General features: G+C 40.0%; 1 protein-coding gene across 3 annotated transcripts in view; it reads right to left on the minus strand.

Moving 5' to 3' along the window:
• The window catches only part of mef2aa (myocyte enhancer factor 2aa), a 116,606-nt gene extending 95,856 nt beyond the window's left edge, over window positions 1-20,750 (minus strand). For all 3 annotated transcript variants that reach the window (XM_055222324.1, XM_033968513.2, XM_033968514.2), the window contains exon 1: window positions 20,613-20,750. The gene's annotated coding sequence lies outside the window, so the exon portion shown is untranslated. The remainder of the gene's footprint in view (window positions 1-20,612) is intronic.
• Window positions 20,751-22,307: the final 1,557 nt, after the last annotated feature.

Here is a 22,307-nt window from a genome sequence, read left to right on the forward strand (position 1 = left end):
TGCTCCTGGCTGCACTACACTTAAGATATTTGAGTTAAAAAGACTAGCTGGAGTTGTGCCTTAAGCTTCATTCAGTGTATTCATGATGGGTTTGAAATGTATGAATGTATTATGAGCAATATTTATTAGTTAGTATAGTAAGAAAATGGCAAATCATTTCAAATTAGAGTCAGATTAAACATCCTCCTGCAACCACATTTCAATAGAGCCGCAAAACAACTACTAAAGAAGAGAGTGAGGGGGGAGAAAGGGGTGGGGTCTGGCAGTATAAAAACAGTGTGATTGGTCGAACAGGTATCCACACTTCAAACCCCGCCCCTGCAGCCAGGTGTGTGTAATCAGAAACACCTGGCGGTAATCAAGGCAGTCATGCGTGATGGCACATAGACAATTGAAGTTTTGAGATTTTTGATGAGAAATCTGCAAATTCACCTTAGACCAGGGTTATCCAACCATGGCCCGGGGGCCAAATGTGTCCCTCAGACCAGTTTTTTTGGTCCTCAGCCCTCCTGCTGAACCAGCCCAATTGATCATAAGCAGTACTTTTAACAGCAAATTAAACTATTTCTACCACTATAACCTCAAACATCACATTGCATTGTGATACAGACCTAAAATGAATGTGTTTCAATCCTTATTAATACACAGAGGCTCTGTTAAAGCTGTGTTTAAAGCACCGCACTGCATTGATCACCGGTCTGTGGCCTTCCACTTCGAATATGTTTTGAGATGAGGCCCTTGATAAAAAAAAAAAAAGTTTGGGCATTTTCTGCCAGCATAGTTCTGACAGCATAAAGAACTATTAAAACACCATGTACACCGGTTAGTAGCAAAAAAAAAGCTGATTTAGTTATTTAGTTAGTTCCAAATACAGCCAGTTGTAATATAGTCAAAAATTTTAAAAGCAACATTTTATTACTTCTGCCCACTTATTTCTTCTTCTGCTTTATTATAATTTTTAATGTTATTATTATTATTATTAGCAAATTATTAATAAATTTGATTAAAACTAATAACAGAACTTATTTAAGGCCGCTGTACCTGATTTCCAAAACAGAATTTTAAACAGTTTGCGGTGGTCCAAAGTTATTCCTCACTTTCCTAACACATTCCGAGCATCCTAATTATTCACTGCAATGTATTTATAAGAGCGTATCACAACTTTCAGAGCAGAGTGAAGTTTTGCCATTACAGACCTGCTAACAACATGTTCACAGGACACCAGACTCACTCCCAGGTTCGCAGACGATAAAAACCCTTTATAATGAGATGCAGATAGAAACAGTGGTCTCATTTTGACTTTAAGAGCTGCTTATACAATACATCTGTACTGGAGCAAGACTTTTTTTTAAACACCCCCTTTAAGACAGTCAAACCATCTCTGATCCACATTTTTATCCTGAAATCAGGTCACTGTAGCTCATGTGGATATCATTTCTTAGCCATGTACAAAGACTACTTCAAACAATAAATAGTCGCATATATTTCATCTTCCGCAAATAGAATCTCCCAGTCTGCGGTGTACATGAACGTTACTTTGCGCACGGCTCTGAGTGGGGCCCTCTGCACACCGCACACTCCCCACACTCCCCACACGTCCCGGTGGAAAGCACATTTTTACATCTACAGTAAAATGCCGTATACTTCACAGCAGCAAACAGAGAGAGCCTTTGATCTGCATAATTATATTGTAATGTATTCTTTTGATTTGTCTGGTTAGAATTCAGCAGAATCGCAACTCAGCAAAGGAATATTCTCTTAACTTTCACTGAGTTGTTTTTGTTTTTTCCATGAATTTGTGCAAAATGTGTCTTGCCCCTTGAGTAAGCAGCTCTTGAGGTCGAAATACGTCTGTGTCCTGTCTGAATCTGAATGTGACTGTAAATCGTTTTATTGTTCGATAATTATGAAGTGCTAGCTGTTGTTAGCTTTAGTGTCATGGCAAAACTTCACTTTTGACTCTGAAAGTTGTGAAAAGCGCTGATAAAGTCATATTAAAGTGATTATGGGTAGGTAAATGAGCAGTAACTTTGGATCACTGCAAACTGTTTGAAATGAACTAAGACACAATGATAGTATTCATCTGTGGGATCTGGAATCGCACCACCAACCTGTTTGTTTAGTGGATCTGACCGCTCTACCAACGATGTTTATGTCGAGAACGGGATTTAAACCACCAACCTCCGGCTCAGCGGACAAACACTCTTGCACCTGAGCTACTGTCACCCAATTAGATCATTGTTGTTTTCACTTATAACAAAGTACAATTATATAACAGGCATCGCTTCACTGCAGACAGATCGGTGCAGCGTTCACAGTGATGCGGTCGCTGTATTGGTGCATTGTAGTAAAGAAGGAGCTGAGTCCAAAGGCAAAACTCTCGATTTACCGGTCAATCTACAGTCCTGCCCTCGCCTATGGTCATGAGCTCTGGGCAATGACCGAAAGGACAAAAGAGCAGATACAAGCTAATAAATTACAAAACTTTAATGTGTCATCTTAAAGCGGCACGATCTAACTTGCCACTATAAGTGCCACATATGCCACTTGCTTGTCTCCATGGAGATGTTATTGCTTTGCCTGGGATTTTTCACAGTATGGCACTGAGTTAATCCATCTTCACTGCACCAAGCAGTTCAAAGTAATTATTATAGTTATTTTCAGTAATTAAAACATCTGTAATTAAATAAATTAGGGTTGTCAAAAGTATCAAAAATCAGATACTAATCAATACAAAACTGACTTTTCAGAGCTTTTGACGATGTTATAGTTATAGTCAAAAACTTGTATTTGTCGTGATTTGTACATGTTTGAGCAATCTTTAATCTCTTATTTTCAAAATGCCATACTGCAAATCAACTCTTATTTTCACCACTACTGGTATGCGCACACCACTCTGTACAAACTTTGTTCTCCAATTTTATTTTCTTAATTGTGATACATGTAGGATTCGGCAGCGTTGGCTTGTTATTTTGGTACAAGTGAAAAAAATCCGCTGCTCACTTGGGAGATCTGAAGTTATTATAGGAGGAGACGACGGCTACACGGCTCTTTCTTGTGACGACGTTTACGCCGAAGTCAGCTCCCACTGGGTACTGCAGTGTTTTAACGCAGTACCCAGTGGACTTGTTTCGTTTTAGACAAATATTGTGATTTAAAATGTGCCAATCGTAACATAATGATCCACAGGTGTCATAGATTATACCTATATAGCAAACATGAGCACAATAGGTCTGATTTACAATTATTAGAACAACTCTGTAGGGACACATGTTGTTTTGTCTGTCCTCCCTATTGTCTTGTTGTCTGTAGTTTGTAGTATTTCCCCACACAATTCCATGGTAACCTTTACAAGCACATTGGAGGGGGGGGGGCTTGCTAAACCACAGGTCCGGTGTACTGCAGTCTCAGCCTCAGCCCTTCGACCTGCTCACTGTGTCGGTTGTGGTTGGGCTCTCCACAAACACTGGGGGTGTTAAGGGGGGTGTGAGAAGTTGTGAGGGGGGGTGGTGGCAAGAGGTACTAAATGAGTCAGCGGAACACGCCACATCACCACCGCACCTTGGGCGTATTCTAGTCTGCGTGGTCTTATACTTGTTCTTAAACTTGTTCTGATCCAGCTGAAGGTCATTCTAATGCTATTTAGGAAAGGAAAGGTTCATCTCTGTCCTATGAATGTGACTTTCTCGAATGAGTATCATGTTTCGACACTAGTTTTACTATTGATTAGAATCTGATTTTCAGTACTTTTGACAACGCTAGTTACTTATACATGTATCTTGCAGACTTTCAGCACTGGTCCAGTCAGAGGCAGACTCATCATAGACTGTGAGAGGGGCTCCTCTGGGACGTCCCCTGAGCTGAGGTCTAGAGAGCAACCACAGTACACTGCAGCAGGTACACACTTCAACAGGGAAGGCAAAAAATACTGTTCCTGCAATATTATATTAGCCAAGTAGAAAGTAAGCATTCAAAACATGACTCACGTATGTTATGTGAACGACTTAATAAAAGAGGAGGCAGAAGCAGGCTGAAGTCAAAGCTGGAAATTTACAAAAATGACCCTAACCCTAACTAATAACCCCTTTATTAAGTCCTCACTAAGCCTGAATCATTCTTAATCACTCATTATGAAGTCTTCATTCATGCTCTCTTAAGGCTAATTAAGGTGTAGTTATTATCACCTGTAATTCTTATATTATGCACAATGTACCATGGCCATTTTGCATAAATATACAAAAACATGATACAAAACAAGTACACTACAACTTCACAAACCTGACGCAATGTGCAGTAGTTTAATTAGCAGCATGCACACTGTTTGCGTTGTGATTACGCTCTGAAGAGGGAGTGACTTAGTGACGAGAGCAAGGGGAGGAGGGACTCACAGCACCAAAAACAAAACTGAAAATTCTTAAACATGTTCACACGTTGTTTATGGCAAATACAGCATTTTTTAAACAATAAAAGGTTACATGGTGGTCTAAATACACTATGTATCAGCAGTTAATACCTGATAGAACTGTAATATGTTACTTGAGAAAATGGAGTAAATGACTGCGTCTCTGTGCGGGACAGTGCAGGACAGCAGAGGGGACACGGGAGGGCCAGCCTAAGCACCCTGTCTGCTGAGTGTGCCAAACAAGGGGCTTACAGCAGCATAGAGTGAGAGAGCGCTACGAAGGGCAGCAGTGACAGGACGCATTGGAGGGTAACACTGGAGGGGGGCGATCCTAAAGGGTAGTACTGAGGGTAGTACTAGAAGAAGCCAGTGAAGGGCAGACGTGAAGGGCACCTGGAGTGTGTGGCAGTAACGATGATCACATTTTTGTATAGTGCTTTTCCACCGTCAAGGCACTCAAAGCTCTTTACATCAAAGAACTACTCACCCATTCACACACACTCATACACCAGTGTGAGGTGTGTTAAGCATCTTTCCCAAGGACAAGGACACAACAACAGCTTTCATTTGTGGAAACTGGAATCACACCTCCAACCTGTGGGTCAGTGGATCTGGCCGCTAATGACCAATGATGTTTAGAGCCGTGTGTCGAGAGCGGGATTCTAACCACCAACCTTCAGATCAGTGGACAAATACTCTACTAACTGAGCTACTGGAGGGCAGAAATAAAGGGTGGTACAAAAGGGCGGCATCAAAGGGAGACGCTGGAGGGAAACACTGCAGGGCGGAGGTGAAGGGTGATACTGAAGGGCACTACTGAAAGGTGGCAGCAAAAGCAGTTAGTAAGGGGCCGAAGCGAAGGGCAGCAAATGCGGGCGGAAAGGGTGGTACTAAAGGGTGGCATCAAGGGGAGAGACTGGAGGGAAACACTGGAGGGTGGAAGTGAAAGCCGGTATTGATGGGTGGTATCAAAAAGAATGAGTACAGTAGAGATGTGAAGAGAAGACACGGAGTTGTAGGGCAGCAATGAAGGGCACTACTGAGGGCAGAAATAGCACTAAAGGTTGACACACAATGGAGAGACTGGAGGGTAGTGAAGAGTTAAACTAGGGGCACAGCTGAAGGATGGCACCGAAAAAAAAGAATCCATAACGGGCAGCAGCAGTGTAGGGGGTATCACCGAAGAGCAGGAATGAAGATTAAAACTAAACGGTAGCGATAACTGAAAGGGCCTTCTAAACCACAGGTCTGGTGTGCTGCATTCTCACCCTCTGTCCTCTGACACACTTGCTGTGTCGGCTGTGGTTTGGGCTCTCCACAAACACCGGGGGGCGGGGGGTGAGAAGGTGTAAGAGGGGGTGACTCGGGATGGGGGGGGGTTGTTCGAGGATACTAAATGAGTCAGCGGATATTGTTTTGAGTTTGCACATTTTGAATATCGGTGTATAGTTCATTTCTGTCAATATCTCCCACCAAATCCCGTGTTTATGTTTTGTTGTTTGCAGGACGATGGTATTTCACAGCCCCGTGCCCCTCTCAGCAGTGGAGCTCCTTAATGACAGCTCATCACCAGGACCTAATAAAGAGGATTCAACACGGAGATCCGAACGGAAACTACCGACACCCGCAACCAACCAGCCGCCAACCCGCACCTCTCTGTCACTTTCATACTACGCATATTATTAACATGACCTATTTAACAAGCAGGGACAGGAACGCTCCAGTCCCCGAACGCCCTGTCAGTGGGTTCATGGAGTGACTGGTGTAAATATTGTAGGGCAGCTATTATTTTGTCACTGTTTAAAGTGTTTTCCCCATGTATTTGAGCAGAAAGTGTCTTGCTCCACTACAGATAAATCCTCTGCGTGCTGTCGGCATCTAATCAGAATGCATTTTATTGTCCGATAATCAAGAGGTGCGTATTAGCATGCTAGTTGTTGTTATGTTTTACCGCCACAGCGAAACACGGCTCGGGGTTGTGTGCGCTTACAAACTCGTCACGGTGAGTAATTAGGATGGTCACAATGCATTAAGTAAGTGAGGAATAACATTGGACAACTGCAAACTGAAAAATAAAAAATAATAATACAGATTAATTTTCACGTTTTAAGACAGTAGAAATCACATAACATACCGCTCTAAAACAAGTATATTAAGCAGATACTATTTCGAGCATGTACTGATACTATATATGGTCTTCAACTGCCGGGAATGGAATGTTCCACAATATGACATTAAATATATCTTGCATTTATTCAAGTACACGCGTTTATTGCTATAGAAATACCATGCATTCTTACTGTGAGTGGGCTTGCCTCTCCACAAATCAGACCTGTAACGGGCCATGGCCATCACTTGCTTCTCTCTATGGAGACGAAGTTTAATATCATACTGTGGAACTTTACAGACAAAGTGATAACACCTCTATGGAAACACGCAGGTACCAGACTCTCCATTTAAAAAGTTATGCTGTGGAAATTCAATCTGTGTTGATGATGATAATATTCCACTTGTGAAGCTTTGGGAAGTTAAATATCTAAAGGTTTATTCTTTGTTACACAGATATAGACCGACCAGCAGCCTTCAGGTGTCCCAAGCGAGTGACTTTTGTTTCGCAGCCATGACGGACACAGATCAAATGCATTTACACAAACACATGTATTTCCATCATAGTTTTATAATGTACCTTTAAAGAAATGTACAGCCACTTCATAAAACTGTAATTATTCTCTGTTGAAAATTAATATTATATTGTAATTGTATATGGAAAGTAGAGATAAACCCATAAATCAATTGGCCATATCAGGTCGATATTTTGCCTTTTTGGTGCATCAGAGATCGGCCTTAAATCTCCAGCATAGGCCGATATTTTGTTTTGGTCGATCTGCTGCCTAAAAAATGCGCATAAAGCTTTATATTAACACTTTAATACAAAGAGATAGTTGAGTACACAGCTCTCTTAAAGGTTTGTGGTAAAAAATGTGCTTGGGGGAATGTGTAGTAAATTTAAATGACATAATTTGGGAAAAATAATCAAAATCAGCTCAACATTTCAGCTCAAAAAATATCGGCAGAGCTTATCGACTATCGGTTGTTCTGTATACTAAACAATCAGTATCAACATCGGCTATGAAAAAACCCGTATCGGCCGATCTCTAACGGAAAGGTAGGTCTGTCACGACAACTTATGGCTCAATATATGATAGCTGGGATTGTGTGTGCTTTTTCTTTGCAGTACTGGGGAGGTTTTTGCCATTTTTGTGTGATAATGTAAGATTTGAGCTGTAGAGGGTAGAATAAATAACTTCTCTGGCTAATTATTGGTTCCTTCTGCTTTTTATTTGTTGCAGCTTATGCCTTTTGATGATACAGTATATTTAAAAATGGGTTTACTGGGATTATCTTGCTTTGTGTCAGTGGTATAACTATGGTAAAACCCCATTTGGACAAACCAGAGTACAATATAACAATGATTAAAGGTCCTATGTTACGTAGAATTGACTCGTAAGCTTTTAGCCATGTTATAATGTTGTTACATTATCAAAAACATACCTGGAGTTGTGTTTTGTTTCATTCACAAATGTTCGAGTAAGCCTTTATTATAAATCTGTCTATATCTCCATAGCTCAAAATGCTCTGATCCACCTTGTGATGTCATGAAGTGGGTGTTTTCAAGTTAACGGCTCCTTTTAGATTTAGTTCAGTAGAGATTGGAAATTACAGTTCTGAAATCATCCAAATGATTCTAGTGAAGGTGTGTGGAGTTTAAAAACACAGTGGAGCACTTCCTGTATTACCACATGACATCACAAGGTGCAACAGAGTGTTTTCAGTTTGTGTGTTAAACGTGCAAATGAAACAAAACACAACTCTAGGCATGTTTTTGATGAGGAAACAGCATTATAACATCGATCAGAAAATAGCATAATATCAGCCTTTTAACATTTTTTAACATGTTATAACAAAAGTAAAAGTTTATAGATAGTATAACAAAATCAACAAAATGCATTCGCTTTGTTGGCATTACATTTTAGAGGTTGATCATGTCAAAGTGCACAGAAGCTATAATACTCCACGTGTGACAGTTACTTTGAAATAAAAATTTAAAAAATCCCCTCAGAAACTCCCTAACCATGTTTGCTGTTAATCTCATGAAAGTTTTTATTATTCATCACTGGCAAGAGGTGTGCAACGATCAACAGACTAATCGTGCCTAGTTGACCATATACCATGTACGAGATTATGGAGATATAATCTAAACTAAACTTTCAGATCCGCTCTTTCCCTCAGTCCTTCGTTTCGTAGCAGGTGAGCCATGTTAAAACACATCACTGTACACGCTATGAAAAAGTAGTTTAGCCATTGTATCTGTCAGAAGAGAACGACACTGTATGTGTATATGTATGTGTGTATGTATGTGTATGTATGTGTATATGTATGTGTGTATGTATGTGTATGTGTGTATGTGTGTATGTGTGTGTGTATGTATGTGTATATGTATGTGTGTATGTGTGTGTATATGTATGTGTGTATGTGTGTATATGTATGTGTATGTATGTGTGTATGTATGTGTATATGTATGTGTATGCGTGTATGTGTGTATGTATGTGTATGTATGTGTATATGTGTGTGTATGTGTGTATGTATGTGTATATGTATGTGTATATGTGTGTGTATATGTATGTGTGTATGTATGTGTATATGTATGTGTATATGTGTGTGTATATGTATGTGTGTATGTATGTGTATATGTATGTGTATATGTGTGTGTATATGTATGTGTGTATGTATGTGTATATGTATGTGTATATGTGTGTGTATATGTGTGTGTGTATGTATGTGTATATGTGTGTGTATATGTATGTGTATATGTGTGTGTATATGTATGTGTATATGTGTGTGTATATGTATGTGTATATGTATGTGTATATGTGTATGTGTATATGTATGTGTATATGTGTATGTGTATATGTTTGTGTATATGTATGTGTATATATGTGTGTATATGTATGTGTATATGTTTGTGTATGTATGCGTATGTGTGTGTGTGTATATGTATGTGTGTATGTGTGTGTATATGTGTATTTATAAGGGACTATGATGACAGACTGCCTGAATATCTCACTTGGTTGTTGAACTATGATACGTAAACCTTTAATCCAACCTCTCATGACTGTCTAAAAAGTCAAAAAAACTTGCTGCGGCAGAAATGAATTTGATAAAAAAAAAAAAAAGCATTTAGTTATTTTGATTCCCCTTTTTTTTTTTTAAATAAATGAAGCACTTTTAAGTCACTATATTTCAACTTTTTTTTATAACGTGTTTAAAATCTCAAACTTTAACAGAAATAATCGTTTGACTGGCCGATTAATCGAAAAACATAAATAAAAACCTTTAACGAAATTAAAAAGAAATGTATTGAAAGATAAAGTGCTTCTAAAATTGAAATAGTGAGAGTCCTTGCACTGCACTAGAGCAGCACATGACTAATACAGAGTGTGTGGGCTGATCAGGCAGTGTGTGCGTATGTGTGTGTGCAGTGTGTGTGGGGGTGTGTGTGCGTGTGTGCATGTGTGTGCAGCGAAACAACACGATGCACTACAACATTATCATTTGATTCAGTGGGCCCGATGCAAGCTATTACCACAACTCTATGATCTGTGATGGGGCTTGGGGTTGACGTTGACAGTTACCGGTTTTGTTTTGTTTTTTCAATTATTGCGACACGAAAGTCAAAATCTTCGGCACAAATTCCCAAACTCGCCACTCGAGAAGCAAATACTTAGTTCATGTTTTTGCAGTACTAGGCCTATCACAATAACACATGAAGAACGATATATTGCTCAAGAAAATATAGACGAAAAAAACGATAATATTGAAACTAATTTATGCCACTGACGCACACTCACACTCAAGAGCAGATTTAAAACATAAAAACTATTCTAAATCTACAGTATTGTGAAAAAAACATGAGGTGCGATAAATAAACTGCAGAATGAAACACTTTCGTACTTAGTTTGCATCTGTAATGAGTCATAGACGTTATTAATTCAAACTTTTACAGTTTAAATCTTATCATAAAGCCAAACCAAAAAAACAAAATCTCCCAGAAGTGCAAAGAAAAAGTACACACGAGAAATACTGACCCCAAAAAATATTGTTCCAGCTTTCATATACTGAATAAGTTGGTATAGTATTTATAGTGACAGGCCTATGCAGTACTAATATACTATTTTATTTATTTATTATTTTATGTATTATTATTATTATTATTATTATTATTATTATTATTATTATTATTATGTAGTGTTATTTATGTAGTATTTGTTTATGTATTTATTTTATTTATTATATTAACTATTATATTATATATTAATAGCATCGACTATTTGAACATAGATAGCAAATGTAACACGCTCTCTGCATGTGCTATACTCAAAGGACACAACTGAACACGCAGGAACACAACATGAAGAGTTTTTGCGGACAGGCTTAGACCCACTCCTACACTCCTACACACTACCAACTGCTAAAAAACCTCTTCATGTTGTGAATCCTTCCTGTGTGCTCAGTTGTGTCCTTTGTGTCTTTGCTCTATGGCGTTGTGTAGTATTTAGACAGGGGTGTAGCTCCAAATTCTGGGCCCTAGGTAAAAAATATATATATATCTTAGAGGGCCCGTATTACATATTGTCTTATGAAAAATGCCTATTACAGACTTTGTGAGGGGCCCCTTCCTGCTCTGGGCCCCCGGGTAAACAGTACCCTTCACCCCCCTCTAGTCTGACGCCCCTGTGTTTAAGTACGCAGACAGTTAGAATTGTAATCTGTGTTCAAATAGTTGATCGTAGTGTTTTAGGTTCTGCAATAAGTGTTTTGTAGTTTTGATATGAGATTTAATACTTGTAAATGCTAACGTGGTGCTAGCTTGAACTGAGTATTGGCTCCTTGAGTGGCAAGTTTTGGAATTTGTGCCAAAATTTTGACTTTCTAAACTGTAATGGAGAGGTCTACGGCCAATCCGCTGTCAGTAAAAGCATGTGGTTTGGAGCAGACGCGCAACTTTGGAGGAGGTAATTTGACCATTTTTTTTGTGTGTGTGTGCTAAATGGAAATTATTAAAAGTCTTCATGAAATTAAAGACGCTGTTCCTGCTTTTTACAGACTTGAAAATGTGAAAAACAGAACTAGAAACTGAATTTTAACAAGTTTGCAATTATTCCTCACTTACCTTCTGCATTCAGAGCATCTAAACGACTCACCCTCACTTTTCACAACTCGCAGAGACGACAACTAGCATGCTAAAGCGCACTTCCTACTTATTGGACTTGTTTTGATCTCAAGAGCTGCTTATAAAATATATCTCTACTGGAGAAAGACACATTTAGCTCAAATACATGGAGAAAATCTGGTATAGGCATTTTAAGACTGTGACATATGAGCAGGCAATGCCACCATGCCAAGCTACAGGTCAGATCTGTGGAGAGGCGATAAAGCGCACAGTAAAAATGCGTGTTTTTCAAGGTGTATCCTGAGCAATAATAACCCCTATACCTGAATAAATGCAAGATGTGTAATTTCGTCATACTTTAGAATACTTTAGGTAAGCAATAACATCTCCATGGTGGTGAAAAGTTGCGTAATCCTCCTTTAATTGTTTGTTTATGAGCATATATATAGATTACATTTAGCATCGGGACAGTCCACAGCTAACTGCCCCGGCTCACATTATCTGCAGAGCGCCAGATTCTACACCGACGGTCGATCTCTCACACCCGCACGGGAATCTACAAACTGCTCGACTGTTGATGAACAATAAACAATCGCCATGGCAACAGGACGCATCTGCTCCCCCGTCACATGACTCATCTGAGCATGTCCGAGGCCAGACTCAAACAAGCAGGACATAACAGGGTGTCCTCTCATTCTAGCGAGATTTCACTGACAATTTGAAGTGGTCATTTGTTTGACTCATATTTTTCTGTGTCTATGTAATTGTTTTGCTGATGAAACCAAAACGAAAAGTGTAATTTCTGAGGATTAAATGAACAGAATGATTAAGTACGTGCCCAAATAAAAAGGTTACGTTTGTTTTAAATCATAGACCAAACCATAAATAACCCATAATTTTAAATAACAGACGTGGTTCGTTATTTTCCAGTGTTAATGTGTTATAATTGGATATAGATTTGAATAATGTTTATATGGTTTATTAAATGTGGAAATTAAAGATGCATGATGTAACTTTGTCTCTATAGCGATGTTCTTGCTTTGTCTGGAATCTCCCACAGTATGGCATTATATTTATCGTTCTCCAGGAAGACAAGCACGAAGTGAAATTCCCACCACTTAAGTTACATAATGCGACTTTAAAGGAAGGTATTAATAGAAAATGCTATATTCTTGGAAAAAAAAAAAAAAAACAAAACATTAAAGAAGACCTATTGTGCTTGTGTCTGCTCTGTTATAATCTATGACATAAGTGGATCATTATGTTAAGATTTGCACAGTTTAAATTGCAATATTCATCTGAAACGAGGTAATAAAAGAAAGAATTCCGCTGATTTCCATGTGAGAAAATGCGGTGCCCAATGGGAGCGGAATTCACCGTAAACACCAACACAACAAAGAGCCGTGGAGCTGTCGGCCGCTCCTATGGATCGCTGCAGATCACACTAGCAAGTAGCAGATTTTTTTAAATGACTACGCAACGGTGCCGAATCCCACGCAAATCAGAAATAAAATTGGAGAACGACCTAAGTACAGAACAGCGGGGGTGAAACTTCAAATACAACTTCGGGAGGGTAAATGAGGAAACAACTACAACATGGTGAAAAGCTCTGGAAAGTCCATTTGGTGTAACAGGCCTGCTTTAAAACGTTTCATTTGTTTCAGTTTTGTTTTTGCACTCCCACTTCAGAGCGTTATCACCACACAATCAGCGTGCATCCTGCTAATGAAACTACTGCACATCGCATCAGGTTTGTGAAGTTGTAGTGCATTGTTTTGTAACATGCTTTTGTTTATTTATGAAAAAAGGCTGCGGCATGAGCACTGGACAGAATCTTATAGCTAAAGAGGGTTCAAATATGTCCCGAGAGAGATCAACACTCTAGAAAGTTTCAAGTTCCACCTCTTTACAGTCATTACACTCAGTAGTCGTGAGTTACGTTTGTAGCCGCTGCTGCAAAAAAACATGGCTGCCAAGTTCTACCAGCAGAACAAGAACACAACAGGAAAGAATTATAATGTTTTACTAATAAATAAAAAGGTAGAAAGTCTGACCGTCCAATCAGAGAGCGGTTTGTTTGTACGACTGTGCTAGTACATCCTCTGCTTCTGTGCTATGTGTCCTCTTTGGAGAAAGAGGGGAGGAGGAGGAGGAGAAGAGGGAGAGAAAGAGAGAGACTTTTGACTTTTAACAATACATTTATTATATATCACTTTAAAAATCAAGAATAGAGAGATAAGGAGAAAGGAGAGAGGAAGTGGGAAGAGAGAATCAGAGAGAGATGGAGAGAAAAAAGAGGTGAATGAGAGAGAGGAGGGAGGCAGAGGTAAAGCAGAGGAGGACAGAAAGGAAGAGTGAGGGGGATAGAGAGAGAACTTTGACTTTAAACAATGCATTTATTACATGACACTTAAATACAAAAAACAGAGAGAAAGGGGAGAAAAAATCAGAGATGGAGAGGGCAAGACAGAGAGAAACAGAGAGAAAGAGGTGAAGAGAGAGAGAGGGAGAAGACAAGAGGGGGAAAGAGAGAGAAGTGAGGGAGGAAAAGGAGATGAGGAAGAGAAACAAAAAGAGAGAGACTTTTGACTTAATATATGCACTTAAAAATACAAGGAAAGAGAGAGAGTGAAATAGAAAGAGGTGAATGAGAGAGAAGAGGCAGAGAGAGGAAGAAGAAGAGGGAAGGAGAGAGGTGAAGGAGAGGAGTGAAAGAAAGAAAGGGGGGGTAGAAAGAGAACTTTGAGTTTAAGCAATGCATTTATTATATGTCACTTAAAACATACAAGAGTAAATAGAGAGAAAGGGGAGAGGAAGAGGGGAGAGGCAATCAGACACAGATGGAAAGAGAGAAACAGACAGAAAAGGAAAAGACAGAGATAGAAGTCTCCTTCTAGAGGGAAAAGAGGGGTGGGAGAGAAAGCGAGAGACAGAGGTGTAGGAGAGAGAGAGGAACAGACAGGAGAGGGAGAAAGAGCGAAAATAGAGAGGTGAAAGAGAGTGAGACAGAAAGAGAGAAGACAGAGAGAGAGAATGAGAGAGATGGGAGATAGAGAGAAAGAAAGCAGGACAAACAGACGGGTGAGAGGGAGAGAGAGCAGAGGGATATATTGTGGCTGATAGATGGCTCCTGTGTTCTCTGCTGCCCACACACCGCTCTGCTCAAACACAACCATCTGATCCTCACCTCTCGTTTTCTCACAGAGCACCCGAACGCACCACAGCAGACAGAGGACTGCTCCATACAGGCCAGACTAACACAGAGAACCTGAACGCACCACGGCGGACAGAAGAGTGTTAAACATGTCCGCATTCACAGGTCACACAAACACAGAGCACCTGAACGCACCACGGCAGATTGAAGAGTGTAAAACGTGTCCAGATACATAGGTCACACAAACACAGAGCACCTGAACGCACCACGGCGGACAAAAGTGTGTAAAACATGTCCACATACACAGGTCAGACTAACACAGAGCACCTGAACGCACCACGGCAGACAGAAGAGTGTAAAACATGTTCATTTACACAGGTCAGACTAACACAGAGCACCTGAACGTGCCATGGCGGACAGAAGAGTGTAAAACATGTTCAAATACACAGGTCACACAAACACAGAGCACCTGAAAGAACCACAGTGGACAGAAGAGTGCTCACATAGACAGGTCACACAAACCGAGAGCACCTGAACGCAGCACACCAGGCAGAAGAGTGTAAAAAATGTCCACATACACACATCACAGAGAGAGCACCTGAAAGCACCAGAGCGGACAGAAAACTGCTCCATATACAGGTCACAAAACAGTGAGCACCTGAACACACCACAGCGGACAGAAGACAGAGCAACTGAACGCACCACAGCAGACAGAAGAGTGTAAAACATGTCCACATAGGTCAGACAAACAGAGAGCACCTGAACGCACCACAGCAGACAGGGCAGTGTAAAACATGTTCACATACACAGGTCACACAAACAGAGAGCAGGGGGCAGACACACCATAAACAGTACTGCTATTCAGCGTTCAGGCTCAGGAGAGAGCACATGAACCGTTTGAAGCATTTTGGATCAGGGCTGGATTACTTATTTTCAATTACGCGTTGAGGCTAACGAAGGCTAACCACTCCACTGCGGATGTTTTTGGACAGAAATGTAGGGCAGACTTTGGCAATTTTCCCCAAATGATCTCATCTGAATTCAATACAAACTCATACACAACCTTGGATTTACTAAACTGGGTAACAGAGCAGTACTTATTACACTGATGTACGCCTAATCAAAGTGGGAGTATGGTGCACAGTAGTCAAATTCAGTGAAGTGGAGATAAAGAAACCTAATAACAAAAACATTTAACAAAACTGATAAATAAAAATATGTTTATATGTTATATCACTGTTATGGTAATATCACTTTACTGAACACAAGTATGAGTTTAAACAAGCACTCTAAGTTCGACACTTTTACACACAAACAACAAACTATTACTTATTAAAGTGGCACTGTGGTACACATCTCTGCTTTATTGATTTATTGCAGCTGATGTCATCAACATTCCCTGGAGGTGTGATGCTAACTGGAGGCGCTGCTCTGTCTGAGGCTCTGTTAAGACTTTAATCTGAGATCTGTTTTAACACAATCTGACCATAAAGAACTGACTTAACTGAATGACAACAGGTGAGATGATGTGTGCTGTTAAACAAGGCCTCTCACATAGTATTACAGCCACAAGCTAGCTAGCATTAGCCAACAGCTTTTTAGTTAGTCACTCTCATCTTTTTGTGGAAAATCAATTCCTAAACAGGACCATAAACACTCGTATTGATCGCAAGCTCCTGAAAATGTGCTCTTTAAATTCATTTTGTATTGATTCTTGAGTTTGCAGACGATCTTATAACTTTTTTTAATAGTGCTTGCTAATGTGTGCACTGGTAACTGGTGAACATTTCACCATAGAGATACATGTAGAACACCCCCTTCGTGACGTCACCCTCCAGCTAGGTACTCCTGATCAAGTTTATGTTTACTTCACTTTTTATCAGTAAAATATTATGTAGACAAAAATCAAAAACACTGTATTTACTCATTTATTTGTGTAATATTGAATAATGTTTTGAACATATAGCAAAAGTATCGATGTCGCAATATTGGCTGAAAAAATAAATAATATCCCAAAAAACTAGAGAACGACTAATATGTGTGTTTTGTTTTTTTTCCATGGCTGATGTCGATAATGCTTGTTTACAGTCCAGAGGAATTGATGTCCGATATCAACTCAACGATATTTCTGGGCCGATATCTCGATTATATCATTTGAACTTATTACAAATTCAGACAGCCCTGTTTTACTCCAAACTGAATGAGAGACCAGTGTAATCACATTTAGTGCCTTGTCTCTACCCACTGTTGTGTCTGAAGTGTTCAAATAAAATAAAATGTATTCAGATTTAGGCAGCTGGTAGACACAAACAAAATTTCAGCCTCTGCTGGATATTTAAGGCTGATGGCTGACATGCTCAAAAGTGCAAATATCAGCCCTGTATATTATATATACAAAAACAAAATATTGCAATAACAACAAGGTTCTCCATCTAACAGAAATTTGTGGGGGGTTTTGCTATTATCTAAAGAGTGTTTTTTTTATTATTATTGTGGTATCAGAATCTGTATTGAGTATCAAAATTTAGTTTAAAATGTTAGTGACAACACTAATCACAGTCTATATTAGAAAATTAGATATTTTTCCAAAAGCTTTCACCTCTAGTGGTGAGTGACCAGTGAGTGACCAGCAATGAAGATATAGAGGCTGTGTCCACTTTGCACAGTTCAAACGCCGGGGTCAGGAAGCGTGTAGTATGATCCACAGTCTCCGCACTATCCAGGTCTCATAGGTCCAGCTATTATCAAGTGTCTTTACTGTTAATGTGAGGACTAAACCGGGACTAAACCAGGACTAATATAGGATCAAACTAGGAATGCGCTAGGGCTAAACCGAACTAAGGCAGGACTAAACCAGGAATAAATCAGAACTGAACCAGGACTAAACTAGGACTAGAGCAAGACTAAAGCAGGACTAAAGCAGGGCTAATCTATGATCAAACTAGGAATGCAAAAGGACTAAACCAGAACTAAACCAGGACTAAACCAAATCTAAACTGTTCAATTCATTTTATTTTCCTACAGCCTAATATCAAAACAGCTGTCGCTACACCAGATTAAAATTTTAGGAAGAAAAAAAATTTATTTAACCAATAGAGAACAGTTTACACATTAAACAATTTAACTGCCCACGGGCAATAAAAAAAAACAAGCAGACAGATTGTTCTCCAGCCAGGAAAAAACAAGAACTAAACCAGGACTGAGCTTAGACAAAATTAAGGCTAAACCAGGACCCAACTCTTCCCAGAATAAAAGAGGTATATCACAGGTATAACCCAGAACTACACTAGGTGTTAAAGGGCCCATATCACGCTATTTTCTGATCTATGTTATAATGTTGTTTTCTCATCAAAAACACCCAGAGTTGTGTTTTGTTTCATTCACACATTTAACACACAACCCATGCATTCTTAAGATCAAATTTAAAACACTCTGTTCCACCTTGTGATGTCATCTGGTAATACAAGGAGTTCTCCACAATATTACAGCATACACATACAGTGTCACTACAGTTATTTGGATAATGTCACTTCTAGAGTTGCCGATCTCTACTCAACAAAAGCTAACACCACAAGGTGGAACAGAACATGTAGACAGACTAATAATCCAAACATACTTACTCAAACATGTGTGAATGAAACAAAACACAACTCCAGCTCTGTGTAATATAGGATCTTTAACTAGTACTAATCCAGGACTCGGACTAAATTAAGACTAATACCCAGAATAAAATATATAGGTATAACACAGACCAAAACTAGATCAAAATCCAAACTAACTGACTGACTAAAATAGGTACTTCCATAACCTATTTTAAACATAGAGTAACTGAGACTGAACCAGGTCGTGACCAGGTATAACAGCAAAAGTACATTAACAAGGAAAAAACTGTACTATACATGGATTTAACCAGGACTAAACCCAGACAAAATCAGGTTTAAACTCGAACTAAACCAGGTAAACAAAAAACAAACTAGATCCACCCCCAGACTAACTGAAGACTGGAATCAGATCTAAACCAGGACTAACCTAGGTACTCCCATCAATCAAGTTTAAATAGGGACAAACCCAAGACTAAACCAGGTTTAAGTGCAGTGGCGGCTTATGGTATCATTTTTGGGGATGCGTATAAGCTTAAATTATAAATATATATTATATATTATGGAGCAATATTTAATTAACAAGGGCCAAACCGGTGGTATACGGGGACTGAACCAGGATTAAACCCAGACAAAGCCAGGTTCAAACTAGGACTAAACCAGGACTAAACCCAGACAAAACCAAGTTTAAACTAGAACTAAACCCAGACAAAGCCAGGTTCAAACTAGGACTAAACCAGGACTAAACCCAGACAAAACCAAGTTTAAACTAGAACTAAACCCAGACAAAACCAGGTTAAAAATAGAACTAAACCAGGATGAAACCCAGACAAAACCAGGTTTAAACCAGGACTAAACCAGGACTAAAGCAGGATTAAGCAGGACTAAACCAGGACTCAACCCAGACAAAATCTGCTGTAAACTAGGACTAAACCAAAACTAAACTCTGACAAAATCAGCATTTAAACGAAGACTAAACCAGGACTGAACAAGCACAGAGCTCGGACCAAATTAAGACTAAACAAGAACCATAGAACACCTTGAATAAAACAGCTACAACACAAACAAAAAATAGACAATTAACAAGAACTAACCCGGTGCTACACGTTACAAACCAGGACTAAACCCGGACTAAACCTGGTCCATGACACGGTTATGTGGCGCGGACCGTGTCTCGCAGCCCGGGAGCATGTTGTCTCTGCGCAGGGATGTTATTACATAGACACTGATTGCTGTTTTGCCCGTACTGCGCGCTCGCTTTACCGAATGCACTTTCAGGATTACCGCGCTGTCCCAAAACAAACTCACAACAAGATACTTTCGAGGCACCAATTACGCACGAACCCCAAGCGAAAACAGCGCAATTCGACTGATGCAGTGTGGGATAAAACCATACAAGTTGACAGGATTTATCAGAAATTGTTGTGGGTGAAATGTATTATACAGAAGAGCGCGTTTATGGCACGGTTATTTAAGAGTTTTTGTTTCAAGACAGTTCAGTGAATCAAAGTGCTTCCCGTGCGTATCAGAGACGTCAGTCCTAAATATTTTCCTCTAAACTATACAGATTAAACCAGAGCAAAATCTGTCGTAAATGGGGTCTAAAATAGGTATAAACAAGTATTAATACAAGAACTTTATAAACCAGGACTTGGTCGTTACCAAAGAACAACCACACCAGAACTTCAACCAGCACAAACTAAAAAGAAAACGTGGTCTGAACAAGGACTAAACCAGGATCAAACCAAGTCTAAACCAGGAATGAACCTGGATATCTATAATACACAGACTAAACCAGGACTTCAACGGGACTAAACCAAGTCTAAATCGTAACTAAACAGGCCACTAGGTCTGAACTTGGACTACACACGGAATAAATCAGGTAGGTCGATCTTGGACATGTTTAACGTCCAAATAAGGTCTAAACCAGGTCTTATGGTGCGTTCACACTTGTCCTGGTTTAGTCCTGGTGTTAGTCCAGTTTAGTCCTGATGTAGACTTGGTTTGGTTCTGTTTAAGTCCTGGTTTAGTTCCGAGTTCATCACAGTTTTGATGTGCTGTGAGTTAAGCTGTGAACGCACCCTAAAGCGGGACTAAACCAGGTCTAAACCGGGACTAAACCAGGTCCGTTACAACATGATGGAGCTCAGTCTTTGACACATTCCGCGTTCGTCCCTGTCAAACAGCTCTCTCTCCTGTAATAGCGCGTCTATTTCGGCCACTCACCTCTGCTCCGAAGTCAGTATCTGGATATAGACTCGAGGCGCTATATCGGTGTCTCCGCTTGGATACGAGTAATTTCGGTGCACATTTACGCGCCGACTGCTATTTTAGGGGGCTTGGACAAACTCACAGAAGCCAGGCTCTGTCTTGTCAGTGAGAGACTCCGCCCCCTTCCTCGCTGACGAACGGTGGCCCCCCTCCGGAGCGACGCACACGCTACTTTCCCTTGGCACTCGAACGCACCACCGAAACATGCGGAGAACTAACGGGAATGTACTTTGTTTGTTTTACGCACGAAAGAATTTTAAATATATGAAGTTATTTGTTGTTTTTGGCACACAAGTTAAGGATTTTCGTGTCGGTGCAAGATTCATGCATGTCATTACCTTTGGAAATAAAGCTGTAATGAGGCGATACCAGCGTAACTTAGTAAACTGTTTTGTGTTATTAAGTTAAGGTTTGACCAAAACACGTCTGAACTACGTCAGTTTCGGGGTTTAAATACATTTACTGACATAACAACATCCACTAACATGATTACAAAGCGCTATATTGAATGCAGCGCCTTTTACGCACAGAATTTCGCCAACTTTACCCAAACGTTCCCACTCCTCGTGTCACATTAGACATTTGACGTCACATCGCTAAGACAACGGCGATGGAATTCGGCTTGATGCACGCGCCTCTCGACCAATGGGAGGCTGCAGCGCCTGTGAAGCGGCCAATGAGAGGCGGAGGAGGGCGGGACCTGGCGCGCTCGCACTCAAAGGTCACGTGTATTTGCAGACTCGGGGAGGCGTGGCTCCTGGCCCCGCTGGACTGTCAGAGCGGGCGCGTGGAAGCAGGTGCCACAGAGAGTCTGGGAGTCCTGGAGGAGAGCGCTCTGGACGCAGCGGAGGAGATGTGATGGTCTGAGCGCTTCTAGTGAAAGTAATGAGGAATACACCAGGGTTCTGCACAAGTTTTACCTCTAGTTTTACAGTAAAAAATTAGGCATTAAGCTCACATTCATTAATTCTCAATACAGATTCACAAAAAGAAAAGTTAGAATTAAAGGTCCTATATCACACAAAATTGACTCTTTTGAGCTTTTAGCCGTGTTATATTTCTGTTACCTCCTCAAAAACACAACTGGAGGTGTATTTTGTTTTATTCACACATTTGAGTAACCCTTTATTATTAGTTCTCATCTCCGAAGCTCAAAATGCTCTGTTCCACCTTGTGATGTCATGTAGTGGTCGTTTTCAAGTTAACAACTACCTTTTACCTTTAGTTGAGTAGAGATCGGCAATTCCAGGGCTGAAATCACCCGAGTGATTTTGGTGAAGGTGTATGAAGTTTAAAAACACAGTGGAGAACTCGCTGTATTACCACACGACATCACAAGGTGGAACATAGTGCTTTCTGTTTGAGAGAAGAACTCTGAATATACCGGGTTTGTGAGTTAAACTTGTGGGAAAGAAATGAAATACAACTTTGGGTATGTTTTCTATGAGGAAACAACTTCATAACATAAATCAGAGAATAATGCATAACAGAGGTGGGTAGTACTCAGTTACATTTTCTTGAGTCACTTTTTAAAGTAGACATTGTGCTTGAGCCTGTTGTGTTATAATTTGCACATTTTAAATCTCAATATTTATCTGACTTTCGTGTTAGAAAACTGCAGGCCCAATGGGAGCAGGTGTGATCATATGA

The sequence above is a fragment of the Periophthalmus magnuspinnatus genome, chromosome 6 (assembly GCF_009829125.3).
Source record: "Periophthalmus magnuspinnatus isolate fPerMag1 chromosome 6, fPerMag1.2.pri, whole genome shotgun sequence".
NCBI classification, from domain to species: Eukaryota; Metazoa; Chordata; class Actinopteri; order Gobiiformes; family Gobiidae; genus Periophthalmus; species Periophthalmus magnuspinnatus.